The 22,772-nt window shown below is 39.0% G+C and overlaps 1 long non-coding RNA gene across 1 annotated transcript in view; it reads left to right on the top strand.

The window, feature by feature from the left end:
• LOC138168542 (uncharacterized) overlaps positions 1 to 12,964 on the top strand; it is a 76,654-nt gene extending 63,690 nt beyond the window's left edge. Inside the window, exon 3 of the long non-coding RNA XR_011170127.1 lies at positions 12,852 to 12,964. This is a non-coding gene — a long non-coding RNA (uncharacterized lncRNA). The remainder of the gene's footprint in view (positions 1 to 12,851) is intronic.
• The last annotated feature ends 9,808 nt before the right edge of the window (positions 12,965 to 22,772 follow it).

Genomic DNA, 22,772 nt, shown 5'->3' with positions numbered 1-22,772 from the left:
TCTTTGAAATTTAAGCTTACCTCTCGTCTTTTGAAATTTATTTTAGTTTAACCTTCCACCTCTGTTCTACTCTATCACTTTCTATCTTTAAGAAGTATATATAAATATATATGTACATACATATAAAAAATCTATAAAGCACATTTTATTCCCAAGAAATAATGTTTTCAAATAATAAGAGTTTTATGTTTAAAGAAGGTACTGAACTCTCATCCATAGGATTTTTTTTATCACCTCCATGGTGTGATTTTAAGAGTTCAGGTCAACAGGCCCCTTCTAAAAAATCTCCCCATGCATATTAGGAATTACTTGAACAAGGAGTAAAGTCCTTCATTCTGTCATGGTCAAGACTTAAGAGGATAATGTAGCCCATGCAAGTTTTGAGGATCCTTATCTCTACTCTCACTCCTATTGATGAAAGGTGTTTTGAGAACTAGACTGGCTACAACTCTTCCTTTTCAGGTTCCAGGGTTACCCCTGAGGGGTTATTTATTAAGGCAGTACAGTAAGAATAGCTGAAATATCCCTACTCCCACCCCACCCCCACATGCATACACAAAGGTCTGTGGTATACTTTCCCATAGGTACATACAGAGACCAGAGGAAAGCGGACTCAGGTTTAGAAAGCATATGAGTCAAAGGAGTAACCCATAGCTCCTAGCTGCTGGAAGTCCTTTCCTCCTATTTGTGGGGCTTAAGGAGCTGCTTCTAGGTATGGTATAGTCTCTTTGAATGACCATATTTCCCCCTGAAGTATTATACTCAGTTTGTTGGATAGGTGATTCTTGGTTTTAATCCTAGCTCCTTTGGCCTCCAGAATATCATATTCCAAGCCCTGCAATCCTGGAGTAGTCTCTTTGAAGAGCTCCTTATAAAGCTTTGATTCCCAGTGATGCAAACACTCAACTCCTGATTGAGGAAGCCCTTGAGGAAACTGATGGAGAGATGAGAAGTACAGCATCTGACTAGAGACCCTCCTCTAGTCAAAGGAGAACTAAAAGAGATCTGGCCTAAGCTGAGGCCTCTCCTTTCCAGTCCATTCCTTCTGAATAGTGTGCTATTCAACACAAGAAAGCAAAACAATTTCTAATTTCTGGGAAAGCCTTCTCTTCTCAACCTGTTTCATAATTTTGAAATCCCTGGGGTGTGGTCAAGTTTCCTTGGTCCATCCATCATTCCAGTTTGAATGCCTTTTTCACAATTAGTCTGAGGTCCTTTGACTGATTAATTGAAACCCAATCTCAACTAAGTAAGTTATCAAAGCTAAAAATGAGAAGAGTGGTTTCAATATAATAGATAAGATTATTATTTTATTTCAAAATAAGATGTATAAGAGGCCTTGAAGACTATGGGGAAACCAGGAAGTCCTCAGGAATTAGAGAATTGGAAAAGGCAAGCAGAGCAAAAGTCCAGACTGCAACTGTGAAGTACCAACAACCAGAAAGCCAATTCTGAGGTAAATTCCTAGTCTCACCAGAAGATCCTTGTATCCTACTTCTTAGGGCCAGTCTAGGGGCTGCAAGTAAAAGCAGGAAAATCATAGCACTTGGCGAAAGGGAGCATGTGAGTGTAACATCAAGGCAAATCTTGACAATTTCATTAGTTCTTCAGACAACCCAAAATTGTCTGACACATTTGAGTATGCTCACACTCTCCTCTTCTGACTTGGAAGGTGGAAAGGAAATTAGACAATTGTATTCAAACTCAAGTACTAAGCTGCTATTTGGGGCACTTGACCTGGAGATTTGTGTGGAAAGCTGTTCCTGCTAAAGTCATTCCACCTGCCAGCCATTTGATGCGATGTACTGAGCTTCAGAACATAACTGACTCTTGGGTAAAGGAGGCAGGAAGAAAAGACTTCATCAAGAGCTAGGTGAAGCTAGAGAGCCCTATGCAAATCAGTCTCAGAGTTTTAAAGAAATCAAAGAGTTGCTCTAATGTCTTAAAATATGGGGGGGAGGTGAATTTAGGGTCTCTAGGTACTTCATATATCCTTCCTTTATGTAAGCAAGGAAAAAAAACTTACATCATTATATGAATTTTTAGAGGAAGTATGTCTAACAAAATTGCTTTTCTCTTCTTTAAAGTCTTATTTCTACCTTTTATTTTTTTCATCACAATCATCAGAGAATGTGCTCCATCATTTCCCCCATTATCAGGCTTCCTTTTATAACAAAGAGAGCAAAATCCCAAATCGACCAGTATAAGGGCGACATGTGGTGGCATATAGAGCATTCCACATTCCTAGTCCCCTCACCTCTTTAATAAAGGAGAGGTAAATTTCCTCATCTCTTCTCCAAGGCCACGATTTATGAACCATAGTCTTAACATTTCTTTAAAGCATTGTTTAGAGAGAAAATCATCTTAGAATCCTTCGAATTTACAAAATTGGCACTCTCTCTGTATAACCAGTCTGAGAAACGTTTCCAAGGTTCTTGTGAAGTCTTTCTTTAATGCTACTAAGATTGGACTCAGATTCTGTGGAATGCCACACAGGCCATTTTACAGAATACTTGCACACAAAGCCCCTAGGTGGGCTCTAACCCACTCTTTCTATAGAAACAATATCACAGCTTCATTCTTTTTATTGCTTGGCTTATTGAACTGCTCCACTTGGCTTATTTACTATAGTCATTCACTATGCTGAGGAGTTCAAGAATTTTCCCACAATAACAAACTTACGGGTCCCCAGACTTCCTTTTGTTACATAAACCACTGTAGCACTGAAGACATCAGCAAGCGTTTTCAGACTCTGAACTGAAGAGGAGAAAAGCATGAATTTCAAGCTTATATTATGATGATGATTATTCTTGCTTCCTCAGGAAAAGGCTCCCCTAGCAAGGGGCAGTTTGCATTCAGTATCTACACAGTATGTCTTTCCTTTACAAAAAGCAGTCTGTTCTAACCCGTGAATTAAACTCACCAAAGAAGGTGAAGTTGAATTTCAATGAGATAAAAACAACAGATGGAGAGGAGGAGGAGGAGGAGAAGGAGGAGCAACAGAAGTAATGGTAATAATAATAATAGGAGGCTAGGTGGCGCAGAGAATAGAGCTCTGGCCCTGGAGTCAGGAGGACCAGAGTTCAAATCCAGCCTCAGACTCTTAACACAAAAACTAACCATGTGACCTTGGGCAAGTCACTTAACCCCATTTGACCTTCCCCCCTCCAAAATTCAAAAAATAAATAATAATAATAATGGCTAACATGTATAGAACAGTTTAAGAATTATAAAGTACTTTACATATGTTATCTCATTTGATGCTCACTTAATCTTGGGAGGTAGATGCTATTACTATTCCCATTTTAAAGATGAAGAAACTGAGGCCAAGAGAGAGAACATTCATTAATTGTCCAGAGTCACACAGCTAATGAGTTTCTGAAGGATTTGAGCTCAGGTCTTCCTTACCCCAAGTCTAGTCTCTAACTACTAACTTTCACTGTCTATGGTAGATGAAAGAAATAATTTATTTATGGAGTGGAAACAATATCAATTTGGATTTCTCTCTAGAAGGACCTGCTTTTAACAAGGTAATTTTTTCTCTCAGATAAGTTATTTCACTACTCTAAGTTTCAATTCTTTTTATCTGTCAAATGGAGGATAATAAAGTTTGTCTTAATTACCTCACAGGTTTGCTGGGATGATTTAAAGAGAAATGTGAAAGAACCTGTTTGACTAAAAAAGAAACTGATGCTTAGAAAACCCAAGTGACTTGCCCGTGATCACATAAACAACATATCAAACTTTCATCTCTTATAGCAAGCCTGATCATTCATATTTGACAGATGGAGAAATTGATCCCAGAGAAAGTAAAGTGTCGACAACAATGGGTCAAGTATCAATGTCTCCAAGCCCCCATTCATTGCTTTTCCCACCAGATCACACTAATTTCCACAGTCCCAGGTAACACTTATTAGCACTCTAATTAGCTAATGGCAAAGTCATTTGGCCCAAATTTCCCTCATCACACTCTCTCTGCTTCTACTCAGCAGAGATCATCTATGAAAACAAAAAAATTCCCTGTCGATATCACATGAAACATCCCCTTACTCAGACAAAACACAAATCACCCTGTAAACTGAAGTACTCATGGTACCTAACTAACTCCACTTCATCTTCTTAAAAGATAAAGAAATCAGGCCAATCCAATAGCCATTTGAGTGACAACTAATAGAGGGAACTGCAGGTTGCTCTGCCGAGATATTTTAAGTACTATATAAATTCTCATTAAAATTATTGGAAGAGAAGAATATTGTGTAGGATCTGTGCACATTCATAAAAAGTCCACAAATACTCAAACTTCTCAGAATAAATATTTATACTGAAAGCCCACAAATACAAAATTCCTCCAAAGCACTAAGGCATATTTTAGTAAGAGGAGGTAACAAGGATTTTTAAGAGGATCAGTCCCTAGGTTTGTGGACCAGAAGGTTGGATCAATGCTAAACGATAATATCATCATCCTCATTGTCACAGCCATCGCAATCATCATCATCATCATCATCATCATCATTCTCTGTCATTTGTAAAGTGTGTGGTGCCTTTTCAAGCATTTTGACAGCTGTGATTTTTCTAATGGAGTTTCTGGCACATGTCCAGACTTTCTAAGACAGCATCATCTGCATGGGAGAGCTACGGAGCTGCTTTTGGGAGCCTGGAGGATTTAATAATGTGTTGATATTCTGAGCTGGCCTACCAGATATTCTGAGCTCCCAACCAGAGGATTGGGAACAACCTTTTTTCATGAGTTGTATATCTAGAACTGACTGTCTTTTAACAGTCAGACTCTACATCTGTTGTGGTTTTTGTGGCATCCACATATGAAAGTAAAGGTGATGTCTCCATTTTACACCGTACAGTATGAGAAGTGTTTTAGGGTCCCGCTTGTTCTGTCCCTGAGACCATGTGGTCCCAAGAAAAGGGCTTGGGTCTTTGACCTTTTTGTTCATTTTTTCCCCTGCTCTAAGTGGAGGAATCTTCAGTCTAACTCAGGAGCTCAAGTCACAGGGATTTAACAGATCGAGAATGGTCAGGTATTAAAGGCAACCTAGTAAGACTCTAAAGGAAAGGAATCCTAGAGCTCCAGCCTAGCAGCAGTCAACACCGACAGCGGCATTGTACATGAACTTGGTGAGACTAATGCTATATACACAGTAAGGGAGATAAGCAGTGAGCCTAATCCCTGTCACCAGAAAACAAGATGGCCTTGAAGTTCTGGGGAAAATATGTATTTTTGCTACATCTTTGACATAAATACTCTTTTGTAAAAGTTAATCTGATGGTTAAAACTAAGACTAGTCACTAAGCTTCTAAAAATTGGGGCACCTAGCAGGTAGAGCCTTGAAATGATGGCAGAGAAAGAGATCTCCTCAACCCCTTTACAATACCTAAGAATACTAAGGGAGGTATAATGTAACAGTCCTGGCCCTCAGAGCGTAAGGCCAGAGCAACCGTGTTATTTTCATTTATGCCTCATAGATCACAAAATGACAAAGAAAAAGAACACTGGTTTTGGAGTCAAACTCATCTAAGTTTGAACCCTGACTGGCACTAGCTATGTGGCCTTGGGCACATCCTGTTTGCTCTTTCAGTCCCTGTTTCCTCATCTTTAAAAGGAGAAAACTAAACTAGATAACTTCTAAGATTCCTTCCAGCTCCAAAAGCCCTATGATCCTAAAAGTAATTTTAAATTCTTATAAAATGTGTTTGCATGTTATGTTTATGTATATATTTACTATTCTTTCCCCACCAAATCAGACCTGTCATTCCTTTTGAAATCTTAGGCAAACACTTTACATTTCTGAACATCTATTTCCTCAGCTTTCAAATGAGGGGGTTGAACCAAGTAGTCCCTAGGCCTCTTTAGCTATAACCCTCTGATTCTATAAACATTAAATTGATTACATATTTCTTAAAAAATAAACACATTAAGCCCAAATTTGTATTGTTTTTTCACATCCTGTTTCTCCCTACTCTTTTCTACAATCTGTTTTATCCTTGTGGCTGATTCTTGACTCTTTTAAGCTTTCAACATTTTTTGCTCTTTTAAAGAATTCTTACCTCCATGATTATTATCACTGGTTTTCTTTCCTTCTCCTTCCTTTATTTATCTGTTTGTTTACTCATTCATTTCCTTATTTATCTGTTTATTTGTACACTCATTCCTTCACTTATTTATTTATTTGTTTGTTTATTTTTGCTTTAGACCACTAATCTCCTCCATGTATAGAATTTTCAGAGTGGAAACTCTTTCTACAGAACTAGTCCAGTCATTTGTCTGCAACTTATGCTCTTAGAAGATTTCCTGAGGCATTGAGAAATTAAGTAGCTTACCCAAAGTCACACAGGATATAGGTTGTGTCAGAGATGAGCCTTAAACCCAAGACCTCCTGACTCAAAGGCCAGCCTGCTCAGCAGCTCTGCCACCATGCCAGGGCTCAGCAAAAGTCTGACTCTGCAAGAAGCCTCTCCTCTCAAGAATACCCACAGTCTGTTCTGTCCATCTCCTGTTTGTACATAATTGTTTGCATGTTGTCTCCCCCACTACTTCCTTGGGAGTACTGGTTATTTTTGCCTTTCTTTGTGTCCCCAGCGCTAGTAGATAATAGGTGCTTAATAAATGCTGGGTGATTCAACTCTTTTTAAATAAAGATCCTCATTTCTTTGTAGCTATAGTTTGTCCCACTTTGTTATTTTCCTCATTATCTGCTTCAACTGCCTTAAAAATATTTTCCATGATGCATTCAGAGACCACATGTGGCTGCCTTCTCCTCCATTATAATTCCATGAGGTGTGTCAGGTAAGTGTCATCATGGATTTGATGAGGCATCTGAGACATAGATGACCTGCCCAAGATCACACAATAAGTCAGTGGGTGAGTAGATTAAACAGGAGCTAGAACTCAGGTCTCTGTTTTCATTTTTATTATTTTTTTACTTCACTGTATTAGTACGGGCTTATTGAAGAAGCTTCAGTCTAGGCTGCTAAGAGGATAAGTTAGGCAAATCACATTTCATTTCCGATTTCAAGCCCATGCCCCATGAAAGGAACGAATACATTACCTTGTCTGCTCCACAGCACCCAATAAAAAGCAGGTTATAATGTCCCTATTTCTGCCAAAGGTATTGATGAGATCATAATGGCTACAGTTGACTACACAATTGCTGCAATAGCGGGACATAATTCATTCCTTAGTAGAGCAGTTTGGGATAAAATATTAAAGCAATATATAAATATGCACATTCTCAGTTCCATTCTGCTCTATATTAACATCTGCCCTACTCACCCATGCCCCTAGCAATAACCGATCCATATAGTAGATCTGGGATCTTCATTAACAGTGTATCATCCCCTTTAGAGCAAAAGATTCTAGAAATTCTTTATCAATAAGGAAACTTGGAATAGAAAACAAGAGATCTGGGTTCTAGTCCTGCCTTTACCCTTGACTAGCTGAGTGACCTCAAGCAAGTCTTGATCTCTCTAGGCCTCTGTTTCTTTACCGATAAAGAAAGAGAACTGTGGCATTTTAATATTTTGTGGTTCTGTGATTCTAAAATCTCCATTATTTTCCCTTAAGCCTGATGCTCTTGCTCTAAGAGGAGAAACTGTTCTAGAATAAGCAAACACTTAAATAGGAAATGCCAAAAATCTTATGGAAGTCTAAGCAGACACTGCTAACAGTGTCAAATGTTACCAACTAGTTGATGACCAGAACAGGGAACAACTAGACAGGACATTGGCCCTTCGGGACATGCTCTTACAATGTCACAAAATCAATCCCAGCTCAACTTATTTCCAGACTGTTTCCTCTCTTCCTCAGCAACCTAACCCACCTCCAGATGCCTTTGCCCTGAAGCCTGCTCTTCTGATCGGTGAGTCCCTAAACAGGATTTTTCATGAGGGGCCCCTGCCATTCCAACTTCACTCCCATCTTCAAGTCACTTTCTAAACTATTAGAGGGCACTTTACATCCTCCTGTGCCCCTTCCACCCATAGACACATCAACTTCCATCCCTGCTTTCCAGGGACCACCTTGTTTTCTTGTGTTTATATTGCTAGTGCCTAACACATAGAAAGCACTCAGTAAAGCTCTGTCCATACACCCATCTATCAAAGTCACCATTATGATGTCAAAAACTGCTAAAATTGGCCAATTGGCCTTTTGACTTCTATTCGAGGAAAGGACTGATGGTATTTACTGCTCCCCAGAAACCAGAAAATAAATAACAGTTAAATGAAATGTCTCTGAAAACAAACAAAAACCAATGGTTTGGTGTCTGTTGTTTAAGAACTTTGTGGTGCCCAAGCTACTATAGACATTTGCTGCATTAGATATCCTACAAATTGCTATAAAAATAATTAGAAATAATTAGCCTATTAAGTACATGAATTTCTATCATAGCCTGATTTTTTTTAAAGTAATTGGGGTTAAGTAACTTGCTCAAGGTTATACGGCCAGTTCTTTCTGGGTGTGGTGCTAAGTATCTGAGCCTGGATTTGATCCCCCAGGTTATCCCAACACTGGGGCTGGTGCTTTTACTCTCTGAGCCATCTGGCCACCCCTAAGCAATTGGGATTAAGTAACTTGCTCAAGGTTACACAGCCAGGTGTTTCTGGGTGGATGCTAAGTGTCTGAGCCCGGATTGAATCCCCCAGGTCATCCCAATAAATAAATAATAAGCCGGTGCTCTTACTTGCTGTGCTACCTGGCCGCCCCTATAGCCTGATTTTTAAAAATATTAGGCCAGATTGAGAGAATTCAGAATTCATTTGGAAGGGTTTAGAAGTTAAATTCCACTTTCAGTATATATAGACTCTGTTGCTCCATGCCTAGGCAACTAGGTGGTCACCTATGTGGGATGATTTGAAAGCTCTACTTATCCCTATGTATCTCTCTCACCAGTATAAGTGGTCATAAAGCATCAGTAGGTATACCAGCACAACATGGGAAAGCATTCCAATTGGTCTTTTGACTTCCATTTAAGGGAAGGATCAATAGGAATGGTCCTCAGGTCTAGCTGGCACACCTTGTCCAAGATTCCCACGATGGTGTCCTCTCACTCTATTTGACTTGAAATTCATACCACTGCATTTACTAAGAGACTAGACAACAATTGTTGGGATATAATCTCCAGAGGGCCCCTATTAACATGCCTGTCTATTCACCTTGAACCAACAATCATCTCCCATTAGCACATTGGCACAGATTGGGTTGTCAGAGGAGCTAGTTGATGCCACGGGCCCTAAGCATCTCAGATGAAAAGAATAAGAAAATTTTTAACGGAGGAGAATATGCTCACAAGAAATCCTGGGTACCTAGGAGGCAAGGTAAAGCATCAGGTATGTGCTCTACGGAACATAATATAAGCCGAGGAAAGTAAGGTACTTAAAATGAGCCCCTAGTGAAATGAGAGTAACCAAAGCCCAACGTCTTCTAAGTTATATTACATGCTGTTGCATATTACCAGCATCCCTCTCTGGAGGTCTCCAGACTTCTAGAGCTCTGCAAATTAATATGAAAAGTCAAGTTTCCCAGCACCCCTTCAGTCCAGTGCAGGTAATTCAGTTCTGGAAGTGAATTTTTCAAGAATAAGATGCATGCTTTGGTTTGTTTATTGGACACAATAATTCTGAAAGAAACCAAGAGGGCTCTTTCAACCTTAGCACCATCTTGTCAATTTCTTCCTCATCTAAGAGTCAAGTAGAAGAAGACAAAAATGAACAGGATGAAAAATAAGAGAAAGATGTATCAGAGACTGAGGTAGAGTGATTGTGCTGACCCTGAGGACACAGGAGTAGAGTGACCATCAAGTCCCTTGTCACACCTACTTGGCAGATGCCACCCTATCCAGGACAATACCATTTCTCCCACCAATTCCCTTCCAGAGCTCAAGTCTACCATCCAGTACTCTTACCCCTATTTGAATCTTTTGTAAAATAGAACATTTCATCTTTTAATGCAAGACCTCCTTGGCTGAGACCAGTCATCAATTCACTTAGAGATATGTGCCATAAATTTTCTTGTTATTTAGGACTTATTGTTTGCAACTGAATGAGGTTCCTACCTATAAGTCACTGTCTGTGTTTTCTTTTTTTGTTTGTTTGTTTTGTTTTTTGTTTTGTTTTGGGTTTTTTTGTGGAAATCAAAAGGAAAGAAACAAAAAGGAGAAAATTCTCATTTGAGATTCATAAACCAAAGTTAGGTCAAAACTCCAGGTGTGGCATTCCAAATGAAATCACTCTGGATTGATTTCTAGTTTGTGTTTCCTAAGACGTGATGGGTCTTGACCCTTGAAAAGTGATTTTTGTATAAGCTGTTTGATGATAATAGTCTTTTAGGATGAAATAAAAGTTTTCAAGCAAAGAAGACATTCTGAGGGGGCAACCAGGTAGCACAGAGAGTAAGAGCACCAGCCCCAGAGTCGGGATAACCTGGGATTGAATCCAGGCTCTGAAACTTAGCACCACAACCATAAATAACTGGCTGTGTAACCTTGAGCAAGTTACTTAACCCCAATTGCTTTAACAAAAAAAAAGACATTCTGAGAAATATCTTAGGTCATTTTACTGACTGCAAAATTTTAAAACATTTTGAAAGCTTTCTGCTCAGGAGCTGCTTCTTACAATTAATAAGAACAAGATATAAACAGCTTAGGGCAATCCTAAATTTGTAATGGTCCTTCTTTCATGCCCCAATGAGGAAGATGGTTTCTAATCTCCCAGGCTGGCAATCACAATTGGGTATTTAAATGAGAAGGGAGAGAGAAAGAGCAACCCTGTCTGCTTTCTCTTTCAAACATAAAAGGTAGAGGCAATAATGAGAATGTTGATGGTGACAGATGTAAGAAGTTTATTATATATTGCAGAGATCCGGATGAGGAAAAGCTTTCTAAATCCAATTTTTCTGCTTAAAACCAAAAGCAAATAAGGGCAATTCAACTCCACCACATGGATTCTCAGCACTCATTGACAATAAGTCTGGAAGCTGTTTGGAAATCTTAGTGTCATGTCAAATAAGTGAATTTTTTGAGGATGTAATCATAGGCCACATCTTTCTCACTTAAAATGAATCTGATTTGGGTTAATCATGTTGAGAGGTTGAGTTGCTGAGTTGCGATTCAGGGTAAAGTGACCAGAGACCAATAAATCTGAAGAGGGTAGTGAGTGTCGCAGACAAGGACAGCCCATTCCTCTGTCTTTGAGGAGATGACAGATCACATCAACACGCCCTCCTTGCCTTCTTTCCCCACTTCTTTAGGATTGAATTGAGTGCCACAAAGTAAGGTACTGTCAAGATTAAACAATGATAGCAAAGAAATTCATGTGCCTTGAAAGCTTTCCAGTTTCCTGATGATAAAACTAACCCTTTCTTTGGGCCTAGAGAGCCAACTCAACTCTGTTACCAATCTGAAATCGTTTAGTACTACCTAATACGATTTTGTTTCTGTTGCAATGCAAATGTCAGGTTATGGTTTTGCTTTAAAAATGCTTCAGATGAAGACTATCACAATCATGTCAAGGTAGGAATTTGGAATTTACTAGGTAGGCAATTGAAGAAGTATTTTTTGAGGTGAGAGGGTGAGATGAGGAGGATTACATAGATCAAGCTGCAAGTGATCTCAGAGGTCATCTAGTCCGATTCCTTCATTTTATAGAGGAAGAAATTCAGACCCAGAGAAGGAAGTGACTTGCCAAGGTCACACAGATAGTATGTAACAGAAGTAGGCTTTAAACCCAGGTCCTTTACTTTCCTATACCATGCTGTCTCACTGCATTGGATAGGGTCAGGAGAATAATAAGAGAGAAAGGATATTTGGAAAAGATGTCAGAGAGGTGGTAGGTAGGAGGCTGACCCTGTGTCATGAGGTCCTAGGCTCAAATGCTACTTCTGACATACTAGTTGGATTAACATAGAGTGTTACCACTTACCATCTCAGTGTTTTAGGCAATTCTCTAAGATTATAAATTACATGTTGTTGTACTGTATAGGTAGAAGGGATTTCAACACTGGGATCTCCCCACAGTGAAGAAATCATATTTCTGGAGTCAATAAAATCTGGCTGGGTAAGGAGAAAGATTGGAAGAAGCATAAGACAAAGGAAATTGTACTGGATTTAGACTCAGAGAGCCTAGGTTCATGCCCCAGCTACAGCAATTATTACTCATGTGATTTACAAGATACCTTACTTCTCTGGAGCCAGTTTCCTCTTATATAAAATGAAGGAGTTAAACTAGATTACCTCAAGGGATTCTTTTAGCTCTAAATCTATGATATGATGAGGCAGAGGAATCAATTAAGAGGCTATAGAAGGAATCAGATATGAGGATCACTTCAACTTTTCTTTTTGGAGGTTACCAAAAAAACCTCTATAATGATAATATACTCAGCATGGAAAGTCCCAGAGAAACGGTTGTCAGGGAGTGTAAACACTTATTTGGGGTAGATAAGATACCTTGGGTGAAGGTCACCTACACATTTGGCTCATTGGAGATCTCGACCTGCGTCCTCATGATTAGCACCGACAGTCGTTGTGCTCACCAACTTACATAGGTATGGCCACATCTTCTCTCTTCTTCTCTGGCACTGAAGAGTGCCCTCGGCAGTCTTTTTCCACAAGCCCGTGTTGTACAGGTCTGCTCTACAGTCTTTTTAAATAGCAGAAAGAATCCTTCCCCTATTCCCCAGAGGTAACTTCATCAACTGTTATTTCTTTTGTCATTTAGAAAGGAAAATATCCAGTCCATGCAAAGTCCAATTGGAATCTGCTCATCTAAGGCTCCTGCCATGCATCAGAATTGAAAAACATAATTTCCAGCCCTTCTTCACCAACTGAATTGTTGTTATTATTCAGTTTTCCAGATGTGAAAAGCTGTCATCTTTGTCGACTTTCACAAGCCTCCATTTGTACCCCCGCAACCAGATTTGCAGGTCTGAGTACATGCTGTGAATATCAATCCAGAAGGTAATTTTCTCACCCACTTCACTGAAGTACCCTGTTGCTATGAGTCAGGCCTCCTGTTTGAATATTTGTTCCTATTATTTCCTAATAACATATGTAATGTATCTAATATTCTCTGACTGTGCCAGACATCTCTTCTAAACTCCTATTTCCTGATATAATGTTCATGTACTGTTATTACCATGTACCTGGTAACTCATTTTGATTGAGATTTGACCCTCAGTCCCACTCCAAGGTATGGGGTTGCCCACTGTTGCATTCAATGTCCTAAAAAGTTGGATGCTATGTTGGCCAACAATGTAACTTTGCTGGTTAGCTCATGAAACAACTCATTAACTAAAACTTGGGCTCCTGTGCCTTTTAAAGGTTCTGCTCAGCACTATCTGACCCTCCTTCAATGCACGTTATGTGATGATGATGATGATGATGATAGTAGCTAACATTTATATAGTGCCTGTGACCTTTTTGGTTCAGGAGCAACTCTTTCAGGTTTGGCAGTTACTATAACTGTAGGAAGCCTACATTTGGGAACCCTAAATCCTATATGAGACAGCCATTAAATATTTCTTTCTTCTTTAGCTATATATCATTCAGTCAATAAACATTTATTGAGTGCCTACTATATGACAAATCTTATGCTATGTGCTAGAGATAGTTAAAAAAGGGGAAAAGACAGTCCTTGCCTTCAAGGACCTTACAGTCCAATGGGAGAAGACAACACACAAAATGAAGCTGAAAAGTAGGTGGGTCTGAGGATTGGGAAAGGTATTTGGAACAAGGGCAAAACAAAGAATTCCAGATGAGTATAGTTAGGTGGGGAATGAAGAGATGACTGACCTGGGCATCTTCCTTAAATTGAAGTTCTTAGAGAATTCTGGGTTCTTCATCCTCCAATCAGTCTAAGTCCAGAGCTCTGTCCATGATGCCATGAAACCTCTTTTCATTCCTCACCTACTAGAGAAAGGCACTTGGAGTAGAATTTTATTTAGGGGGCACTCATGAGAACCCTACCATTGCTACTCTCAGGGAATCAAAAGTCCATGAAAATGAGAAAGCATCTTCCTGTTCATTATTTTTTTCTGTTGTGACGGTTATCATATTCCATTAAAGACACAACTGGGGAGAAGAAAGTGACTTTGCTGCAGTGACTGAGGCTCTAAAAACTGATATTATAGCATGTTTCATGCTGATTGACAGGATGTCTCCTCTTGAAGTGAAAAGTTGTCAGGCACCATATTGTTAAGAGCTTATCAAATTTGTACACAAGACATTCCTTGTTACATCATTCTATTAGGACCCAATATGCCTTAAATGTCCAATGTACTATATCACACTAAATTACACCAACACCAAGATGTACCAAAATGTTGCCAGTCTATCTCTTAAAGACCAGGGAGCAAATGGTCCTTATAAGAATTGCCTCAAAATCTAAGCACCTTTTTCAGATGTTAATATCCATCATTTTCTCCTTTATAAAATAGAGGTCAACATAGCTTTTAGGGGGAGGGGGAACTATTAACTCACACTAACTCCAAGATTCACCAAGATGCTGCCAATCTGTCTCTTAAAGACTATAGAGCAAATGATTCTTATGGAACTGTGCCTTGAAACCCAAGAGCTTTTTTCAAATGTTAATACTCATCATCGCCCCCTTGGTCCACAAGGAAGGAGGTCAACACAACATCTAAGTAGGAAGCTCAAGATCATAGGTTCAAAGGTCTAGAACTGGACATCATAGGATACCTAGGCCAATCTCTTCACTTTACAGAAGAGGAAACTGAGGCCTAGAGAAGTTAAGCAACTTGTACCAAGATGGTGGAGGTAGTAGATTTCAGAGGGGGAAAATGAGCCTGGATTCTAAATCTAGCACTATTTCTCTTTCCCCTGAACTTGGCAATTCCTGAGCTTACCAGGAGGAAGAGCATAGGTAATAATATAAAATGGACAGAATACTGGCTTGGGAATTAAAAGATCAGCATGTTAATTCCAGATCTGCCCCTAAGTAGCTGTTTAATTTGGGTTGACTTCAACCATGTGGGTTATAGTTTCCTCATCAGCAAAATGAAGGAATTATTCTATATCAGGGGTAGGGAACCTGTGGCCTCAAGGTTCCCCATCCCCGTTCTAGATTATCTCTAAGGTCCATTATAGAGAGGCAGCATAATATGGTGGAAAGAGTACTGCCTTTTAGCCCAGCAATACCACTACCAGGTCTGTGCCCCAAAGAGATCAAAGAAAAAGGAAAAAGACCTATAGGTACAAAAATATTTACATCAACTCTTTTTATGGTGGCAAGGAACTGGAAATTGAGGGAATTCTTATCAATTAGGGAATTGCTGAACAAGTTGTACCATATGATTGTGATGGAATATGATTGCATTATGAGAAATTATGACATGTAGGATGGTTTCAGAAAAACCTGGGAAGACCTATAGGAATGAACGATTACAAAACAAATTTAGCAGAACCAAGAAAACAGTGTAAACAGTAACAGCAATATCGATCAGCTATAAAAGACTCGACTGCTCTGATCAATGCAATGATCCAAGACAATACCAAATGATTTATGATGAAGAAGTACTATTCGCCTTCAGAGAGATAACTGATGAACTCTGAGTGCAAATTGAAGTATAATTTTCTCACTTTTTCATGATATGGCTAATATGGAAATATATTTTGCATAATTTCACATGTATAATTGATATTATTTTGCTTACCTTAGTGGGTAAGGTGGGAAGGAGGGTGTAATGCCATGCACAAGCAGCTTTCCAGGAGAATGCTACTGTGAACAGCTTTTAAGATTCTGATTGCACAGTATAGTGATCACTCTATTTATTCCATAACAAATCAAAGCAAAACTATCACAGAAAATCAAGATACAGCATTCACAATATTACAACTTCTTAAAGTACAATAGTCAAAGTCTTCCACTCATGGGGCAAAGTCTTGATTAACTAAATCAGTCACTTGTTCATCAATCAATTACTAAGTATCATACACAAATCCCTCCACCCCTAGGTCAGTAGTAAACTACAATTTCATCTTTACTCAGTACCCAAGGAGAGGTCTTTTCATCTTGACTTGGGGCCTATTCTCAGATTCCCTGGATCCCTTCCATGGTCCCAGATTCTACCTGGATTCACCAGACTGTCACCTGGGTTCCCTGGCAGACAGCTCCCAGTTCCTTGTCCAGCTCTCTGGGTAGGTCCTGCTTCACAATGAAGTTCACAGGGTCTGGTCCATGTCAAATCCTTCACCATTTCTGCTCCAGGGAATTCAAGGCTCAACCAAGCCACAAACAAACAAAGTCTCAGCATCCCAGTCATGCTTCCGCAGTCACCTGGGCTCCTGGGCTCCTCTGTCACCTGGGTTCCTGGGCTCCTGGCTCCTGTTCAGAAGAAGCTCCACCACAAGTTCTCAGGGAATTCTGGCTCAGTCTGCCATTCTCTCTTCTATAGCTGCTCAGCCACCAGATCCTGGTCCCAGAAAATTCTGACTGTACCTCTCTGGGGCTTTTCTTATATACACACATCATTAGCTTCCTGTTTCAGCCAACCCCTTCCTGTTGCATCAGTAACAGGAGACAGGAGTTCATAACCTTCTCTTTCCCCAACAGAGACTTGATCAGTTACTAAGTGCTAAGTACCTGCTACCTTTGCCAACACAAAGGGATCTTCAAATTCAAATTACATTACCATTACAGAGGGGGAGAATTTGGAATTCAATTTAAAAAGAAAAAATGTCAAAATAAATAATAAAATCTTAAAAAGAAGGAGCACTGAATCTGGAGTCAGGAAACCTAGTTTGATATCCCTGCTCAAAAATGTGTGAATGGTGTGACCATGGATAAGTCATTCAACACCTCAGAACATCAGGGTACTTGTCTATAAATTGGGCACAAAAATTCTTTCTCTATCTACTTTGAAAGGTCATTGTGAGGTATCTCAAATTACTATATAAAAGTGAGTTACTAGTAGCATATGTTATTAATACTAAAGTGATAATGAATTATAATATTTTATGGCATATAAAGAAAGGAATCTGGAGGAGCCCAGATGGTTTAATCTTTAACCTTCTTCTCTTTTCTCTACCCCTTCTCCCTTGGAAATCACCTTCAGTTTTCCAATGGCTTTAATTTTCAGTTCTACATTGATGTTTCCTAAATTTAAATCTCCAGAAAGAGTCTCTTTCCTTTGCTTCAGTCCCATATGTAGGGAGAAAGGGTCACAGAGTCAAACTGCCTGCTGGACATTTCTTCTTCGACATGCTGCTTTCACTTCAACCTCGACAAGTTTAAAATTGAACTCATGTTCTTTCACTTTTCAGCCACCTCTCCAAATGTTCCATGCATTCAATTATCCTCTTGATACTGACTATTCTCAATTCTACTTATCCAGCCCTAACTTCTTTGCTGACCTCCAGTCTTGCCTCTCCAACTGCCTACTGGACATTCCAAACTGAATTTCCAATAGGCCATTTTAAGCTCAGTATTTCCAAAATTACACTGATTTATCTTTACTATCAAGTATACTACCATCCTTCCAGGCACCAAAGTTTACTCTCTCACCACCCCTAGCCAGATCTAATATATTGCCCAGTTTGGGTTGATTTTACTTTTTGTGTATGCTTTCTTCTCTCATCTGACACTGCCACCACACTGGTCCAGGCCTTCATGATAGCTGAACTATCACAAAAGTTTGTGCTTGGTCTCCCTGACCCAAGTTTCCCCCACTACAATCTATTCTCCTCTTGGCTCTCAAAGTGATCTTCCTAGAGCACAGGCATGACCATTGTTGTTGTCGTTAAGTTCTTTCAGTTGTTTCTGACTCTTCAAGACCCCATTTGGAGTTTTCTTGGTCTCCCCTATTCAACAAACTCCAGTGTCTCCCTATCACTTCCAGGATCAAATACAAAATCCATTTGTCATTCAAAGTCTTTCATAACATGTCCCCCACCTTTCTAGTCTGCTTAAATCTTGCACTCCTTTCCCTTACCCCCTTTTACTCTGCAATCCAGTGATACTGATATCCTTACTGTTCCTTGAATAAAATATTCCATCTCAGACTCTTAAGCATTTTCATTGGTTGCTCCCCATGCCTAGAGTTCTCTCCATTCTCATTTCTACCTCATGGTTTCTCTGGCTTCCTTTGAGGCCCAGCTAAAATTTCATCCTCTATAAGAAGCCTTTACCTACTCCACATAATGCTAGTCCCTTCCTTATGTTGATTATTACCAATTAATTGTATATAGATTCACACACTCACACACACACACACACACACACATAGACACTTTTAGTTCTCACTGCCACAATCCTTGTTCCAGCCTTAATAACCTCATATTTGAATTATTACAGTAGTTTCCTTACTAGTATTCCTGCTCCCTTGACTTCCCTCCCTAATCTGGCTTGCAGACAGATTATTAACAAATTAATCTTCCTAAAACATCACCTGCTGCTTAAAGTGGCTGCCCAATACCTCCAGGATAAAGTTCATCTCCTCAGCCTGACAATCATTGTTTTGTAATCTGGCTTCCATCTTCCTTTCCAGCTCTACCTCCTATTACCCCCTAGCACAAACCACCACAATGGTAAGCTCCTCACATCCAGGGACAATGTCTCCTTCATCTTTACATCTTCCACAAAATCTTTCAAAGATCCCCTGTGTACCTCGACTAATACTGATTGGGGAGGATCCTGAACAAGTGAGTAAATGATCTACTCATCAGCCCCCAAATATGCTGCTCATGCTCTTACCTCCATACCTTTGATTATACTATTTCTGGCATATACTTTCCTCGCCTCCACTTCCTCCTGAGCCTAAATCAAATTCATTTTTTAATGAAGTATTTCTGGATCACTCAACCCACAATAATTTCTTTCTCTCAAATCTCCTATAGTACAAATCTCCTATAATGCCAACTATCTAAGCCATTTAGTCACTTTCAATATATTATATGTTATGCTATTTATATATGTTATGTTATATATATATACACACACATGCATGTATACTTATATATTTGTCTACATTCTTTTTCCTCAAATAATTTATAAATTCCTTGTTGACAGGCCATTTATTTGCATATATTACACCTGTCTTAGTATTATATAGGCCCCATAAGGATAGAGACTGTGCCTCATCTAAACTTTATACTTCTTCAATATCCAGTGACTAAAATAACATAAACCGAAACAATATCAAAGGGCAATGAACTGAGATCCATTGTAGAGATCAATCATAGTCCTTGAGAATTTATGATGAAACACACCTTCCTCTTCCCAGTATACAGATGGGGGGATATGGATGCAGAATGTGGCATTTACAATCTGATATAGTCACTGAGTTAGTTGGTTTTGCTTAAATGTTTTTCTTTCCTACAAGGGAAGATTCAAAGGAAATTAGGTTAAGGGGAAATGCCTTTGGTATAAAAACAGCAGACAGCATTAAAAAAAGCAACTAACTCTGTGCCCACTCCCAATGCTTAGCATAGGGACTTGTATACTGCAGATATTTGATAATGTTGAGTTGTATCCTTCCTAGGTCTAGCACTGTGAGGACTGAAAAAATGTTTGCTGCTTCTGAAGATAATCAGCTTCAAGCAAGGTAATTTGAATGATAACCAACAGTAGCAAAAGACATAACAAGTTACTCAGCAGCTAGAAATGGTATGACTCATTTTGAATAAATGTGGCTGCTTGTAAAATAAAGAAATAGATGCCAAAAGAGTACACTCAGGGCTAACTGAAACACTGACCACATATGAATGTAGTACAGGAAGGACAGACATAATGTGAAGTCATTTTAGTTGCACTATGCAGTTTAGAATTTGCTCTTGAAAATTGTCAATAGAAGATGTCACATTCAAATTCTTCCTGAAGATCACTAAAATATATCAATTGGGAAAGAAATGTCTTTATTTAGCTTGTTCTCATGTCATCTTTTAGAATTAATTAGCACTGAGGCCGACTGGGGACAAGATGCAAAGAATGTTGAAATAAAATAAATTTTGTTTCCTACCTGATAGGTTCTAAATGACAAGAAACAAGAAAAAAGAAAAAAGCTTCACTCAGATGTGAATAAAGAGACCTTTCTAAGTTTGATGGACCAATAAGATTATCTAAATCAACAAAGGAGAAACCAGTGAAATTCACACACTTCCTGATCACGATAGTCACATGAAACTCCAAGGAATTTTTCTCCAGTTTTTTAATTCATAGATAGAATGAAAATACTAATAATAACTCAACAAAAGGAGCTGAAACCCCTTGAGAAAACCATTTGTGTATGCATGTATATATATATACATGTATATATACACATAATGTATATGAACATATGGAAAGAATAAGGTACAATGGTGAGGAGAAAACACTAACATACCATGAAAGTCTGAAGTCTCTGCCAGGTGGCAATAAGTGATTTCTATTTTTGTCCTTGTCAAGAACAGTGCTGGTAAGACTAAACACAAATACTTTTCTGATGAGACACAACAGACTTTTGTGTGTTTGACACCTCATTAGCTCTTCTGTCCAAGATGAGCTCAAGTTTAGACACACTGTTTTAGGCAGTTTGAACAAGACATTCAGTCTTGAAAGCTTCTCCCAAAACTCTCATCACCAGATTGAACATTAGGAGCATCACTCAGACTAGAAGTTATTCCATTTGGAACATCCATGTCCAAAACATCCTGATTCATTTCACACTAAAGGGTTTAGCTTCATGAGCTCTGCAGTATGCTTTAGAATTTGTTCATCAGTGACAGTTTTTCTCTGTTTTTGCATATGGAAGATAAGATACAAGAATATGGTGTGTTCTTCCTCATCTTTGAAATAACAAACCAAAATTCCACTTACAACTGAATCTTTAAATGATCTTTGTACAAATTTGCATCTAGCTCATAATAGACTTCATTTAACCAGGTCAAGACAACGGTTAAGAAGTCAGTGGGAAGCCAATTGGATGTTTCAATTAATCCATTGTTTTCCTACCATATGGAATATAGAAAAAAAAATTCATGACAGTGTACCTGCCCTTAAGGAGTTTACAGTTTGAATGAGAGACAAAATTCACACATAAGAAACAAGAGTACATTGTTTTTTAAACAATACAAGACAGCATATAATTAGGGATATGTTAGTAAATGTTTAACAGCCAGGTCACCTTGGAAAATATACATATATACAAATACAAACAACATACTTTTAAAAGTTGAATTTGCATTATTAACATTTTCTTAATCACTTTCCTAAATCAAGAAAATCAAAAAAACAGCAAGTCAAGCTGTAGCATTTGTTTATTTTCAAGGTTTAAATACTCACACTGAAAATTTAACAATTGGCTCTCCTGAGCTGACTCCAGCACTTCCCTACATATAGTTCAACACCAAGCTTTGTGCAACCACTTATAATTGCTAGGAGAGTTTGAAGAGTGGGCATGTATGCCAATTAGGTTAAGAACAGTCAAGGAAAATTTGATGGATAAGGAAGCAACATGGTATAGTAGGAAGTAACTGAGTGGGCCTGCATTCCAGTGAGCCCCAGATGTTAACATTCTTTCTACCTTCCTTCCAGTCTCAGAAGAAGAAATGTTCCGGGGGCGGCCAGGTGGTGCAGTGAGTAAGAGCACCGGCCCCAGTGTCGGGATGACCTGGGATCGAATCTGGGCTCAGATACTTAGCACCACACCCAGAAATAACTGGCCGTGTAACTTTGAGCAAGTTACTTAACCCCAATCTGCGAAGAAGAAGAAGAAGAAGAAGAAGAAGAAGAAGAAGAAGAAGAAGAAGAAGAAGAAGAAGAAATGTCCCTTGACCCCATTCCCTCTAGTCTCCTCCACATCATTACTTTATCAACTCCTCCCCACACTTCATCTTCAGTCTCTCCCTCTTTACTGACCCCTTTTCCTTTGTCCGCATACACGATCAGATCTTCCCAGTATTTCAATAATTGCTATACATAGATTTATAGACTATTGGAGGTGCCACAATCTTAGTCCAAGTGTATTATTTTATGTATTTTCCATCCTTCCCCTGTCAAACATTCCCCCATAAACAGTCTACATACCCTCCCTCCAAGCCTTCCCTTCCTACTGATGCCCCAATCTGGTTTGGGGCCTTACCACTACACTGAAAGTACCCCTTTTAAAGTCCCCAGTGACATACTAATTGTCAATCTGATGGCCTTTTTTCCATCCTCATTTTCCTTGAGTCCTCTATTGAATTGCACACCACTGACCATTCCCAGCTCCTTGGTCTCCCCCACCCCTCTGCCGGCTGTTAGCATCCTTTCTCTTCTCATATATTTCTGGAGTACTTTGATATTTCCTTTGCTCCACCTCCCTGCCTACTTTGTATTAAACTGATTTATGTGAATGTTGTATTTCCCCCAGTAAAAACCTAAGCTGTTGTTTTTTTTTTCTTTGCTCTGTGCCTTGCACATAATAAACTTACTATTGAATTGAACTCAATTGAATTGAATTTCCTTCCTTGCCTTCCATGACACATTTTTATTGTTCTCCTACCCCTTTGCTTTCTTTTGTTCTTAAAATATGTTTTAGCATGGCTTTTGACCTCTTTTAAATTACTCTTAAAATGTTAGTCATTCTGACTTCAAAGAACAAGAAACATCTTTTGTACTTTCTCTCCTAGACATACACCCTCACATATTAATCTCTGTGGAAATACTCAACCTTGTTATAAGACTGAATGCCTTAGTCATCTATGTCCCAACTGCCCAGCTCTAATTACCACTTGACATTGATTAAGTAGTTAAAACCCCAGGGAACTTAGAGTGTAGAAAAGTCTAGGTCAGGG

This window comes from Petaurus breviceps, unplaced genomic scaffold (genome assembly GCF_028583685.1).
Source record: "Petaurus breviceps papuanus isolate PSGF00001 unplaced genomic scaffold, PetGlider_PUasm1.0 37, whole genome shotgun sequence".
In the NCBI taxonomy this organism is placed as follows: Eukaryota; Metazoa; Chordata; class Mammalia; order Diprotodontia; family Petauridae; genus Petaurus; species Petaurus breviceps.
The sequence above is the reverse complement of the archived record's forward strand: the minus strand, read 5'-3'. Positions and strand labels throughout refer to the sequence as shown.